We start from the raw sequence: 16557 nt of genomic DNA, 5'->3' as shown, positions 1-16557 counted from the left end.
GCATCGCAAGTTCAAATATTTGAAAGATTCTGACGCACTGAGAATAGCTGCATCGTTTACTTTTACTCCATAATCCCACATATGTTCTATTGAGTTTAAATTTAAAGATTGACTTGGCCACTTAATTACATTAACATTTTGTTCCATTAAAAATGTCTTGATTCATTTGAAAGAATGTTTCGGATAATTATCATGTTGAAATGACCACTCTATAATTTATTATGTTTTAATAATTTGATTTAGATAGTTTAATATACCTTTAAATATATACTCTTTGAATATACTTCTATATGCATATATATATCTATTAATATTCAGAAATCCTACACCAAATACACAAGATATTTCTATCTTAAATGAAAATAATGAAATGGAATTATTACAATTTTCGAGTGACGAAATAATGGAGTCGATACAAATAGAAGATGCAACAGTGTAAGCTTTCAGATTCAAATTAATACACTATATTTATATAAAATTGTTTCAAACATTATAATTTTTATCTTATAACAATTTTAACGAATTTGTTGTACATATTAATTTTTAATCCAATAGATTTTTAAAATTTTAAATATTTAATTTTATTTTTTATATCTACAAAAATATAAGATATAATAGATTATTAAATCTATTTCAAATTTTGTTAGTGAAATTATAGGTTTCATAGATGAAATAGAGGGCCCAAAAATGGTTGGAACATCCCAACGTTATCGTCTGTTAAAATTTATATTGAATAATAATAGCAGACATAGAGTTCAGGTTGTAGCGTGGAATAAGGAAATCGAAAGAATTGAGCATCATTTGAAACCAAATAGAGTCAGTAAATTATAAGTATATTTAATATATATATATAGAAATATAGACTTAGAATTTTTGCTTGGTTACTTCTAAGACTTTTTTGGAGGATTTTTAATTAATTCCCATATTCTCCCCTTTAATCCTTCTAAAGAAATGTAAGCAAAAAGTTTCTTAATAATAAGTATATTTATAATAATAAACATGTTATTATAAGCATACTTATAATAACTTAATAAAATTATAATCCAGTAATTAAACATTCATAGTTATTATTAATATAATATTATATTATTTAATTAACTTTAATTTGTTATCGATAATGTATTTTATCATGTCTTTTCATAATTATATTTTTATCTTATAATTAATTTTTGGAAATATATTAATAATTTTTTTATTATAAAAGAACTTTAATAGAATTAAAATTAATTAAATTTATTTAAAAATTTTAATTTTAAAATACAACAAATTTAATTTTACATACGTAATTAAATATTAATGTGTTAAAACATTATATTGTTATTATCTTTCCTTTACATATTCTTGTCAATTAAAATAATAACAAATTTTAAATATAAAATTTTAAAATAAGTTTTATATTTTTTTCTTTATTTTAATAATAGAGTATTTAAATTTTTATTAAACATTGTTCATCTATTAGATAATCCATATAGATGGAGGAAAGGCAAAAATTCCTAAAAACACAAATTTTAATAGTGAAACACTCCCCTTTGAAATAATAATACTTTCCAACACCATTATAAATACTTTAGGAGTATTTGACATAAAAGCATCTTTTGATTTGAACTTGAATTGTTATATATGTAAGTATTAACATAATAATTTTAATTACATATAACCTTTTACATTATTACAAAATTTTATTATACTATTAATTTGTACGTAAAATTTCTAATTACGTGTGTAGATAATTATTAATAATATTTTATTACATATTTATATAATTTGAAACAGATTATTAAAAATATATAAAAAATATATCTTCTTACTATTTTTACTTCAAATTTTTATTTGATAAAAGCTTTAATAGAATTAAAGTTAATTAATATTAATTAATAAGTTTTAATCTTAAAATTAAATAAATATATTTTAAATAATTAAATATTATGTGAAAGAATAAATTTATTATTATTCTATTTTATAATAAGTATTTTATATACAGGGTGACCCATTTTAACTTAGGCAGCCAAATAACTCGAAAAATAAGCAAGATAGAGAAAAATGTTTTAGACAAAAGTTGTATGGTTTCGAGGGGGCCATAAGATGATATCATTGGTTTGACCTTGAAGAGTCATTTGAAGGTCACGTGAAGGTCACTTCAATTTTTTTAAATGGAATACCCTATATATTTTTGTACATTCTTGTAGCTTATTTCGAGAGCTTTCCAAAACACTATAATTAAGTACCTTTCCGTTAAGTACTTTTTGAGTTATGATGCTTGAAATAATTTCTTAATTTTACATAAACCGTAAAATATCTTGTAAAATATTCATTTTTCGATTATCTTACCTTAATACTTTTATGTACAAAATAATGAGAGGAATCAATTGGTGTAAAGAAAACACATAGTTGTTTTTAAGAAAAAATATGGAATTGTTAATTGCAAATTACATATTTTTTCTTCGAAACAACTATGTGTTTTCTTTACACCAATTGATTCCTCTCATTATTTTGTACATAAAACTATTAAGGTAAGGTAATCGAAAAATGAATATTTTACAAGATATTTTACGGTTTATGTAAAATTAAGAAATTATTTCAAGCCTCATAACTCAAAAAGTACTTAACGAAAATGTACTTAATTATAGTGTTTTGGAAAGCTCTCGAGATGAGCTACAAGAATGTACAAAAATATATAGGATGTTCCATTTAAAAAAATTGAAGTGACCTTCACGTGACCTTCAAATGACTCTTCAAGGTCAAACCAATGATACCATCTTATGGCCCCCTCGAAACCATACAACTTTTGTCTAAAACATTTTTCTCTATCTTGCTTATTGTTCGAGTTATTTGGCTGCCTAAGTTAAAATGGGTCACCCTGTATATTAATAATCTAAATCTAAATTTTAATTTTAATTTTAATAAAAATTTTATTAATTTATAGCAATATGTGGATATATTAAAACAAATTTTAACGTTCTTAATAATTCTTATAAAAGTTATGGATGCGGATCTATAACAGATGGATTATATAAATTATAAGTACAAATTATTGATTACGAACAATATTCTTATTTTGAAAAGGGAGAATATGTAGAGATAAAGGGTTATGTAAAAACAACAAGTATGTTATTATAAAATTTCAATTAACAAAGTACTATATATTAATTTCTATATATTAATTTAATATTTTTTTATATTTAATATTTTTTAAAAATTTATTATATTAATATTTCTATATATTAATTTCTTAAAGTCTTTACACAAAATTTAATATATTAAAATTAAATTTTTAAAATATAAAAATTAATATTATTTTATATACAATTTAATAGATATTAAAGTTTTGAATTTACTAATTATTTAATTCTTATAAAATTAAATAACGTCTATTTATATTTTCATTTCCCTTTGTCTTATTTATCTTTGACGTAAATTAATTTTTTTGTATTACAGATGATTTATTCTATATTGAAGTTGATAATATAGAAAAAATAAAATTAATAAAGGAGAAACGAAGATTATCATTAGCAGAAAGTTTAAAGGCGACGAAAGCAATATTGAAGAGACCAAGTACCGATACATCTGAGAAACAATCAAGTTCAATCAAATTTCTAAAAAAATAATTAATAATTTAAATATATATGATATATACATATACAGGGCGATCCTGAAAAACGTTATGTCTTTAAAATGACGTATTCCTGACACCATTCTAAGACAATTTTTCCTTTACCAAAATTTGATTTGAAGCGTAGTTTTTGAATTATGAGCAAAAATAGTTAGTAAATCACGCGTCGGGTACAGAAGGCAGGCAGGAGTGGCGCGGCGTGCCGCGAGCGCGGGCGCAGCTGACCGCCCGACGGGTGATTATCACCGCATGAGTCGCTAACTATTTTATCTTATAACATAAAATTATGCTTTAAATAAAATTTTGGTAAAGAAGAAAATGTCTTAGAATTACGTCAGAAATACGTGTTCCTTAAAAAAACGTTATTTTAATAATGAAAAGTTGTTCTGGATCGCCGGCCGTCCGACGTTGCAATCAGCTGATTGCTACACGCGATGTGTGTATGGCGGAGTGTGTGCGTAAGAGAGAGAGAGAAAGAGAGAGAGAGAGGGAGGGTAGGAGGGACAGACATTCATACACACGCACGCACTTTTTTCTCGCTCTCTTTCTCTCTTTTACGCAACACTCATACACTCTCTCATTCAGTCTCTCACTCACACTCTCTCGGTCACTCACTCACTCACTCACCTGCTTACTCACTTGCTCACTCACCTTGTAGCAGCGTAGCGAATCTTCATGCTATGTATTGTTGTTATCTGCTGCACGGTTATGATTGCTAGAGATGCGCGACACATCGAAATTTTTTCGATTATTAATCTCACATTCGATTGACACAATACAGATTACACGATAACGAGTTTACCGTTTATTCACTCACTATTGATTTATCGATACCAAAAATTACTTTCAAAGAAACGCGAATGCAAACAACACATGACTCGACGCGAAGCGACGGACCGCGGAGACTGCGCGACCACAAGAGTTATGTTGCCAGAAACGCAACACGCGACATCTAACAAACGACTTGCGCGTGGCGCGTGATTGAGTAAATAATAATTATTTATTATAATTAGAAATAGTTATTATTTATAATAAATAATTAATTTTTTAAGTATGTCATTATACGTTTCATGTTTTCTACCGCATTCGCAATGCGAAGGTTTTAGCCGATCGTTCGTCTTATCTCGCGTCAATCACGCGCCACGCGCAAGTCGTTTGTTAGATGTCGCGTGTCGCGTTTATGGCAACATAACTCTTGTGGTCGCGCAGTCTCCGCGGTCCGTCACTTCGCGTCGAGTCATGTGTTGTTTGCATTCGCGTTTCTTTGAAAGTAATTTTTGGTATCGATAAATCAATAGTTAGTGAATAAACAGTAAACTCGTTATCGTGTAATCTGTATTGTGTCAATCGAGTGTGAGATTAATAATCGAAAAAATTTCGATGTGTCGCGCATCTCTAGCAATCATAACCGTGCAGCAGATAACAACAATACATAGCATGAAGATTCGCTACGCTGCTACAAGGTGAGTGAGCAAGTGAGTAAGCAGGTGAGTGAGTGAGTGAGTGACCGAGAGAGTGTGAGTGAGAGACTGAATGAGAGAGTGTATGAGTGTTGCGTAAAAGAGAGAAAGAGAGCGAGAAAAAAGTGCATGCGTGTGTATGAATGTCTGTCCCTCCTACCCTCCCTCTCTCTTTCTCTTTCTCTCTCTCTCTTACGCACACACTCCGCCATACACACATCGCGTGTAGCAATCAGCTGATTGCAACGTCGGACGGCCGGCGATCCGGAACAACTTTTCATTATTAAAATAACGTTTTTTTAAGGAACACGTATTTCTGACGTAATTCTAAGACATTTTCTTCTTTACCAAAATTTTATTTAAAGCATAATTTTATGTTATAAGATAAAATAGTTAGCGACTCATGCGGTGATAATCACCCGTCGGGCGGTCAGCTGCGCCCGCGCTCGCGGCACGCCGCGCCGCTCCTGCCTGCCTTCTGTACCCGACGCGTGATTTACTAACTATTTTTGCTCATAATTCAAAAACTACGCTTCAAATCAAATTTTGGTAAAGGAAAAATTGTCTTAGAATGGTGTCAGGAATACGTCATTTTAAAGACATAACATTTTTCAGGATCGCCCTGTATATACATTATATATATTATATTATTAATTTCATTTAATTTTTACAGTCGCGATTATATTTTAATTTATTTAAATAATTATATAATTTTGAAATTCAATTAAGCATAATTTCTCTTAATGTTCTCTTAATGTTCTTAATGTTCTTTTAATGTATTTTATTAATTAAAATAAAAATCTTTATTTATAATTAAAATACTTTAAAATGTATTAAATGTGTACTTTTTATAATAATTTTAAAATTTAATAAAATGGTACAAATATTATTCTTCAATTTAAAAAAATTAAATATATATAATACAATATAAATATAGGCTATAAGGAAAAAATTAAAATTGTTTAGTTAGTTTTCACTTTCATTTCAAATACGATTAAAATAACAAAATAATTTCTAATCTTTAATTAAAATAATTTAATTATTAATCTTTAATTAAATAATAATTTTTAATTAAATTAAATATTTAAAATAACAATCTTTTAAATTTTTGTTTGTTTTATCATTTTTTATTATTATATTATAAACATAATCATATTTATATTATATTATATATTTATATTATAAACATAATCATATTATTATATTATAACATAATCATATGTCATATATTTATTTGTTATCTTTCATTAATCTAGTATTTCTTTATAAACATAGTTTTTTATTTTTCTAGTCACATTATCATCTTTTAAATAAATTTTTAACGAATCCCAAGAACGAACTCGTGAAAATGCGACATACAGTTGTCCATGACTGAAAATATCTTTTCGAAGATCTATTGCAATTTTATCGAAAGTCTGTCCTTGTGATTTATTTATGGTAATAGCAAATGCTAATTTCACTGGAAATTGTCTTCTTCTGAATGTAAATGGATATATATTTTCGCAATACAAAGTGATACGATTAATAAAGACAATTTCTCCAATTTTATTGCCTGTTAAAATTTCACAACGCAATAAATTATTATCTAAATCTAAAATCAGTAATCTTGTACCATTACATAAACCTTCATTAATACTAAGATTTCTAATAAGCATGACAATAGTGTATTTTCTTAAACGTAATTTATAAGGTAGAAGACACAATGGATTTAAAGAATTGAGATATTCTATTGGAATTATTTCATGTATATCTTGATTATCTCCAGTCGTTTCAAGAGTATCTATACTTGTATAAACTCTCTCTGTCGTTTCGTCCAATAAATTTACTACCTATTCGTTTATTTCATCAACATCAACATTCCTTGAAGATAATATAACATAATTAATCATAATTATATATTGTTTACGTTTTATAATATCTCCGTACATATCTTTAACCATATCCGAATTTGCGTTTGCTACACATTTTTCTGGAATATGAATATTATCTGAATGGTCATTTAAAGAACCATTACCTAAATTTAATAAAAATTGTGTAAATTCTTTTTCCTGTGGTAAAGTTCTCATATTTTGTGTCAATGAAAATATTTTAAATTGTTTCCATAAAATACTAAATTTTATCGATAAATTTATAATTTCACAACGCGTAGCCTTTTCTTTTACAGGTAATAATTGTCTAAAATCTCCACCAAGAAGAACAATTTTACCACCAAAATATAAATCATTTTGCATTATATCACGTAATGTTCGATCCATTATTTCTAATACATAACGAGGTGCCATAGGAGCTTCGTCTATAATAAAAACATCTACAAGTTTTAACTTTTCAGCCTCTTTAGATTGAATTTTAATATTTGATGTAGAATCAGCAAAAAGAGGAACAGGTAACCCAAAAACTTTGTGTATTGTTCTTCCATTTGGAAGTAATGTTGCAGCAATATCGGTAAATGCCATCGTACTAACTATTTTTTTTCTATTTTTAAGTAAGTAATATAAGGTTGTATAAATGAAAGTTTTACCAGAACCACCTGGACCATCGATATAAAAATAATTATTGTTATTGTTATTTGTTATTGTTGCTTCTAAAATAGTATCAACAATTTCTTTTTGTTCTATATTTAATTGTTCATATTGTTGCATACCTATTGATGTATCTTCCTCAATTTGTTCTTCATTATTTATTTCTTGTTCAATAATTTCTTGTTCTAATTCAGGAAAATTAGCAATATTCGAACCTTCCATTTGAAGCACATTAGTAATATAATTATAAACTTTCTTTATTCCTATTATAGGTCCAAATCGTCTTGCATAATCTTCCGACATATCTATTTTAAACTTATCCCATAATTTTTTTGGATGAACTGGTTGGCAATGAATCAAAATTCGTACAAATAAATTACGAAGTCGTCTTGGCATCATCCAAATTTTTGCTTCATTCATTGCATGATACCATTCCTCATCATCTTCTATGAGTCCTAATGCTAAACATGCGGCAATGAAAGTTTGATGTATTTCGTTATTAACTGTTCTTAATTCTTGAAAACTTGTAGCTCCTCTAACATGTAATAAAAGTATACGTAAATGAAACAATTCTATCTGAGACGGGCTGACGGAATACATACGACCAATACAATTAAAATATCTTTGACGTTTCTCCCAGCGATTAATAATTCTGCCATTAATTTTTATTTTTTTAAATACATAATGACATGGAATATCACTGTATAAATATTGTTTTGCTTCTTCATCTCGAACATTTAATTCAAAATAATCTAACAACATTGTTACTCGTTCTACAGCAGATCTTATAGCATCATTATTAATATTATCATCGATTATTACATTATGTTCATTTGGTAAATGAACCGGTAAACGAAATATAGCGTGACTTTTTTCTTGCAAAGGTTTACTTAAAATGCGCCAACATGCTTCTACAGGCCCGACATACCGAGCTTCAATAAAATCTTGAATTTCATCATGATTTATAGTTTTATCTATATTTTCTCCAATAACTATAGATGCTGCATCATGACCTTTATAAATATATTTATATAAATATTTTACTGACCGTATACTCGAAACTATTTCAACATTAATATGGCTATTGAATAAAAGTAAAAGCGTTGGATTAAATGGAACAACATATCGATTATCAACAACGTATCGTCCAGGTCTTTCGTACAGTAATCCATTATTTCTTCGACGATAGTGCGGGTAACCATCTTCATCCATAGTCGTCTCAGGTCGAAATGGTTTTGGAAAATGTTTCGAACATTTATCATTTATCAAACACCAATTTCCACATGGTCCATGAATCATATGTTTCATTACAACATTATGTAAACTTTCATTTTCATTAAGATCAGGAATTTCTGCAGAAATAAATTTATCAACTATTTCAGAATTTGATATCTTACAATTCTGTTTTAATGTAATCAATAAATGTATATGTGGTAATCCACGTTTTTGAAATTCTATTACGTAAACGTATGCTAAAACTTCACCAAAAAATTTTTGTCTAACAATAATATCGATTAAATAATCCTTTTTTATATTAAATACCCGAGCACATATATCTGGCCTATCTGCAGGTTGTTGATTTGGAAGTAAATTTTCTTTAATTTCGCGCCAATTTGGATTACAAGTCATAGTAACAAAGATATCTGGTTTTCCATATTTCCGAACAATAGCCATTGCATCTTGATAATGTTGCAACATATTACGCGATGAACCCACAAATGTCGATGGAAGTATAATCATTTTTCCAATATGAGCATTGTTATTATTGGCGGTGTTTGCTAAATAATCAATTAATCCTTGATAAGTCTCAGCTCGTAATTGTTTTTGATTCTGTTTACAATAATTGATTCGATCCTTTTCAATTTTTATATAACTATCTACAAGCCATTGTTGAAATAATCGTCTTCCCATAATAAAAATATTAAAATTATCACGTATAGCTATGTGATATTTTACATATGCAGCTCTACTTACTCGTTTATTACAATTCTTACGTTGTAAATTATCATGCCATCCTTGATTACCATATGGATAGAATAATGGATAAATCCATGGTTCTACATTTGGATTCATTGTACTGACTTGTTGTAACGTTTTCTTATTTTTATTATATATTGTTACATAAGTTTCCGAAATTTCACCATCTGCTGTAGTAGAAAAAACAGCTGCAACTTCATTTACTCTTTGCACATTGTATCGGTCACGATCAATGCCTTTTTTTGTCAAAAATCCCAATTGTAATTCACGTATACTATTATTTTCAGTGATTTGTTCAATTTCTTCATGCATCATTCGGTAAGATTGTGCAAAAATATTATTCGTATGCATTATATTATCTATTATATGTAAAATTTCTTTATCAAGATTCGAATTTCGATGTAATCCACATTCTGTTGCTTCATTATTATCCACGATAAAAAGTTGACCATAACTTGGCATTTCGTTAGATGAGGGATATAACGCAGTATTAATTTGATAATAAATTTGTCCTTGAATTTTAAAACATTAAGGTCCACGTCTTTGCGCACTAAAATCTGCTAAGTTTGCATTAAATGACGCAAATGAAAATGTATTATTGTAACCACGAATATGATTATAAAAATGACTTGATTTTTGATGATTTCCAATAAATAATTCATGAAGTTCATACGGAGGTTGTGGTAAAGAATCTAACTTAACAGAACCATGGCTGCAACAATCGTTAAATGAATTACCCTTATTAGCTACTTTTTCAGAATTAAAATGTTTTGCACCACAATGTTCACAACATATATTCATTTCTCCTATGTAATACTCTATAATATTTTGTAGTTGAGTAGTAGAAAACGTATTAATATTAACATATCGTTTTTTTAAAGCTCGACATTGTGCAATACGATTTACAACTTTACTTTTATCAACTATATTGTGTGTACTATTTGATGTGCTAGGTATAGAGAAAGTAATATTGTTATTTAATAAAGTTTCTGTAGTTGAATTGTGAACATTTCTAATTATATCAGTATCATCGTTAACATTAACATTATTCGTTGGAGATAATACTTTCATAGGTGAATTAACCGATTGTGAAACAACATGATCTATTACTATATTTCTCGAGAAGCTTGTTAAAGTTTGCGCTATATTTGGACAAATCTCACTGCTATTTGATAAAGATTGACAATCTTTTTTAGTTATCATTCGTTTCATTTTCCGTCTTTCCATTTGAGATTTTGCTTTTCTTTCTCGTTTATTACACTGGAATTCTTCTTCTTCTTCAACAGTTCGAACTACTTTTCTTCGAGGCATAATTAATTATTAGTTTAATAAAATAATTAAATAATCTAAATCAAAGTCAATTTCAATTCAACATCAAGCCAAAGTCAATTTTAGTTCAAATTAGAGCCAACTTTAATTTAAGAGAAAACCAATGTCAATTTTCATATTAAAATCAATTTTAATTTTTGTATCAATAAATAATAATTAAATAATAATAATTATTATAATAATACTTTATCAGTTTTTATTTATTTCAGTTTAAAATTAATTAAATTAGTATAATTAATTTAATTTAATATTAATTTGAAAATAAAAAAAAATTTTAATCTTATAATTTTAATAAAAATTATTTTTAATTCAACAATTTAAAGTAAAATTAATTCAAATTAAAACATAATTTTAATTAATTAATTTGAATCGAAACTAACTTTAAACTAATAATTTAATTAAAATTAATTTTAATTTAATAATTTAATAATAAGTTAAAATTAATATTAATCGAAGTAAAAATTACTTTTAATCTAGATGTAAATAAAAACGATTTAAATAAAAGCTAATTTTAATTTAATAATTTAAATCACAACTAATTTGAATCAAGTTAAAACTAACATCAATTTAAGTCAAATTTTAATCTAATAAAAAATCCAAATCACAATCAATTTCAAATTAACAATCCAAATCATAATCAATTTCAATTTAAGTCAAACTTCAATCCAACAATCCAAGCCTCAAAATCAATTTTAATCCACTAATCCAAATCACAATTAATTTTAATTCAATCAAATTTCAATCGCTAATAATTCAAATCATCAATTTCAGTCAACAATCAAAGTAACAACCAATTTCAATTCACAAATCAAATTTCAATTCATTTCAGTCCAACAATCCAAGTAACAACCAATTTCAATTCACAAGTCAAATTTCAATTCAATAATAATTTCAAATCAATAACTACTCACAACCAATTTCAATTCAAGTTTATTTTCAATCTAATAATCCAAATTACAATTAATTTCAGTCCAATAATCCAAGTCACAACCAACTTCAATTCAAGTAATGTCAAATCGCCATTCAATTTTATATCAAATAAAATTCAATTTTGGTAAAAATAAAAATTAATTTAATTTCAACCAAACAATTTTAATTACATCTAGTTTTATAATTTTTTTTAAATTTTAATCTTAATATTTTTATTTTATTTACTTTTTATTATTTTTTAATTTATTTTTTTACTTTTATATTTTTCAATTTTTTAATTTAATTTAATTTAAAAATTTTTAAATCTAATTGTTTATAATTTAAATTAATTTTAATTAAATAATTATAACAATCAAAACTAATTAATTTAACAATAAATTTAATCACAACTAATTTCAATATAATTTAAAATTAAAACTTTAATATAATAATTTATAATAAAATAAATTTTAATCTAAAAATTTAAATTAGAATCAATTGTAATTAATCCAACAATTAAATTATTAAGTTAATTGTAATTTAATAATATTAAAATCGATTTTAGTATAATAACAGAAAATTAAAAAAACTTTATTTTTAACTGAATCTAAATAAACTTAAATTTGATAATATATATATTGATAAATGTAATATATATAAAAGCAGAATAATACATTTTTATACATATATAAAATTTAAATAATTATTTGAAACAAACTATATGAATTTTGGTATAAAAAATTTGGTATAAAAAAAGATATAAATAAAGGATATTTATTCTTTTCTTTATATCTTGTCTCTCTCTCTCTCTCTCTCTCTCTCTCTCCCCCCCCCCTTCTAACTCAATCTCCCACTCTCTATCTTCTTCTCTTGATGAAAATCTTCTTTTTTCTATATCTTTTTTATTTCTCTTTCTTATTTTTTTTCTTTTAATTGTTTTTAACCCCTCTTCTTTAGGCTTTTCTATTAGCTGTAATAAATTATTTATTTATTAGATTTTGTATAATAAAATAAAGTGATACATATTTATACGTACAATGCGTAAATGAATACTTATAATATATATACATATGTAATAATATATATATATAATATATATAAATATATATGTGTATATAATAAATATATATATGTAATTATATATATATATATATACTTTTGAAATATAGAAAAGATTAATTTATCGCTCAATTTTAAATATTAGTACTGCTTTAATAATCAAGTCAATAACATACTTTTTTATCTGTGTATTTTCTCTCTATCGGTTATGTATCTTCTCACTTTCTCTATATCTTTCTCTCCCTCTCTTTGCCCCTTTTTTTCTCGATGAAAATCTTTTCTTTATTTTCTTCTTTATTCTATTTCTCTTTTTTTATTTTTTGTTGTTTTTAATTGTTTCTTCTTATTTTTTAACTATTTATAACCTGAAATATATTATTTATTTATTATTTCTTTATTAATAATAATATTAAGAATTTGCAGGAAGACATCTGCTTGGCAGCAAAATGTTGTCCAAACAATATAATTTTTAAATATGAAAAAGATTACTTTATCTCGCTCGCCATTAAATATTAATACTCCTTTAATCGTCAAGTCAGCGCTGTATAAACCACACGCGGCAACAATTGTCGGTGTTCAATATTTAAAGAATTATTAAAAGAGTATTAATATTTAAAGGCGAGCGATAAATTAATATTTTACATTTTTTAAATGTATATCATTTGGACAACATTTTGCTGCCAAGCAGATGTCGGCTTGCACAGTCTTTTAATTTCTGCCACGTATTTAATTATTAAATACTGACCAATGTCGCCGCGCGGTTTATACATGAACTTTACGTAAACTTCAAATGCTTTAAATGCTTTATAGCTTTTTTATCTATAATTAATTTATCGCTAGCCTTTTATTAATACTCCTTTAATAATAAAATCAGCGCCGTATTAATTGCGCGGCGACTATTGTCGGTATTCAATATTTCAAGACGAGGCAAAAATTGAAAAAGTGTGCAAGCCGACATCTGCTTCGCAGCAAAATGTTGTACAAACAATATACTTTTGAAATATGGAAAAGATTAATTTATCGCTCGTCTTCGAATATTAATACTACTTTAATAATCAAGTCAGTGCCGTATACATACTTTTTTGTCAGTGGATCTTCTCTTTATCTGTTATGTATCTTCTCTCTCTCTCTCTCTCTCTCTCTCTCACTCTCTCTCTCTCTCTAGCTCTTTCTTTCTCTCTTAGCTCCTTTTTCTTCTCGATAAAAATCTTCTCTTTATCTTCTTTTTATTCTATTTCTATTCCTTTATTTTTTGTTGTTATTAATTGTTTCTTCTTATTTTTTAACTATTTATAACCTGAAATATATTATTTATTTATTATTTATTTATTAATAATATAATATTAAGAATTTGCAGGAAGACATCTGCTTGGCAGCAAAATGTTGTCCAAACAATACAATTTTTAAATATGAAAACGATTAATTTATTGCTCGCCATTAAATATTAATACTTCTTTAATCGTCAAGTCAGCGCCGTATAAACCACACGGCGACAATTGTCGGTGTTCAATATTTAAAGAATTATTAAAAAAGTATTAATATTTAAAGGCGAGCGATAAATTCATCTTTTGCATTTTTCAAATGTATATCGTTTGGACAACATTTTACTGTCAAGCAGATGTCGACTTACACACTCTTTTAATTTCTGCCACGTATTTAATTATTAAATACTGACCAATGTCGCCGCGCGATTTATACAGCGGGTTATACGTGAAATTCAAATGCTTTAAATGCTTTATAGCTTTTTTATCTATAATTAATTTATCGCTAGCCTTTTATTAATACTCCTTTAATAATAAAATCAGCGCCGTATTAATTGCGCGGCGACTATTGTCGGTATTCAATATTTCAAGACGAGGCAAAAATTGAAAAAGTGTGCAAGCCGACATCTGCTTCGCAGCAAAATGTTGTACAAACAATATACTTTTGAAATATGGAAAAGATTAATTTATCGCTCGTCTTCGAATATTAATACTACTTTAATAATCAAGTCAGTGCCGTATACATACTTTTTTGTCAGTGGATCTTCTCTTTATCTGTTATGTATCTTCTCTCTCTCTCTCTCTCTCTCTCTCTCTCTCTCTCTCTCTCTCTCTCTCTCTCTCTCTCTCTCTCTCTCTCTCTCTCTCTAGCTCTTTCTTTCTCTCTTAGCTCCTTTTTCTTCTCGATAAAAATCTTTTCTTTATCTTCCTTTTTATTCTATTTCTATTTCTTTATTTTTTGTTGTTATTAATTCTTTCTTCTTAATAACCTGAAATATGTATTATAATATTAAAAACGTAGCAGAAATTGAAAGGATTTGCAAGCCGACATCTGCTTGACAGTAAAATGTTGCAAGCAATATACTTTTATATTTTATGACGCGTCGACTTATATTAATTAGAATGCCGGATCCTCTCTCTCGATATTTAATATTATAATAACCCCGCTCACGAAATGTCATTAAACTGTCACCGAACTTTCAGCGATTACATTCACACCTCTCTCTCACGAAAGCATCGACCGCCAATCACATACGCGGTAAAAAGGCAACAATACAGGCGATACATATCGACTCGAAACGCAAACTTCTCACGTCTACATGACTTTTTTTATAGAGGACTAGCACGCAGCGCGCGCTAACGCGCGCGCATTCCATGAACATTCTTAAGAATTTAACTGATTTACTCTGTCAAAAAATATTAATTAATTTCAATTAATTTTAAAGTATTATAATATATTATTTACAACATATTATTATTTTAAAATTCAATTACCAAATTAATATTTCTTTAAATTTTGACATTTATCAACTGATTAAAACGTTAATTTATTAAATTAAGTTTTAAAATATTAACATGTTATAAAATTAAAATAATGTTTTAATTAATAATATTCTAACTTTGATTAATACTTTTGGATAAAAATTCATTGTTTAAATTATTAATTGTTTAATTTAGTTTTAAAATACTAATATCTATAAAAATTAACATATTTAGAAAATTTAAAATATTTATAAAAATTAACTTTGGCAGCAGATTATGTGTATTAAGATGAAAATTATAATTTATGTTATAAGATATTTTCTTTTAATTTTAAAAGTATAAGTAAATATTAATAATTTTAATTAAAATAATATAAAACAAACAATAATAACCATCGATAATCTTTAATCTTTAATTAAATCAAGCATTTGAGACAAAAATTCGTTCAATTTGCTTTTACCTTGTCATTTTTTACATTATTATAACATAATTATACATCAATCATTTGTTTATAACATTTTATTAATCAAATATTTCCTTATAAACATAATTTTTTATTTTTTTAGACAGATTATCATCCCTTAAATAAACTTTCAACGATTCCCAAGAGCGAACTCGTGAAAATGCGACATATAGGTGTCCATGACTAAAAACATCTTTTCGAAGATCTATCGCAATTTTATCGAAAGTTTGTCCTTGTGATTTATTTATAGTCATAGCAAATGCCAATTTCACTGGAAATTGTCTTCTTTTAAAAGTAAATGGGTATACATTTTCGCAATACAAAGTAATACGATTAATGAAGACAATTTCTCCAGTTTTATTACCTGTTAAAATTTCACAACGCAATAAATTATTATCTAAATCTAAAACTAATAATCTAGTACCATTGCATAAACCTTCATTGATGCTAAGATTTCTAATAAGCATAACAATAGTGTATTTTCTTA

The 16557-nt window shown here is 26.3% G+C and overlaps 1 long non-coding RNA gene and 1 pseudogene across 1 annotated transcript; one reads left to right on the top strand and one right to left on the bottom strand.

Moving 5' to 3' along the window:
* Window positions 1-16557, top strand: part of LOC145961840 (aminopeptidase N-like) — a 141754-nt pseudogene that overhangs the window by 72356 nt on the left and 52841 nt on the right.
* Window positions 12465-15422, bottom strand: LOC145961635 (uncharacterized). The gene is made up of 5 exons (XR_014435665.1): window positions 15210-15422; window positions 14873-15114; window positions 13942-14160; window positions 13040-13228; window positions 12465-12774 (listed from the first exon to the last, which is right to left on the bottom strand). It is a non-coding gene; the product is annotated as an uncharacterized LOC145961635 (long non-coding RNA).

Source organism: Camponotus vicinus, unplaced genomic scaffold, assembly GCF_025532165.1.
Source record: "Camponotus vicinus isolate PSW18456_S1 unplaced genomic scaffold, iyCamVici1.0 SCAF_11, whole genome shotgun sequence".
NCBI classification, from domain to species: Eukaryota; Metazoa; Arthropoda; class Insecta; order Hymenoptera; family Formicidae; genus Camponotus; species Camponotus vicinus.
Note: the sequence above shows the minus strand (reverse complement) of the source record. Positions and strands in the feature narration are given on the sequence as shown.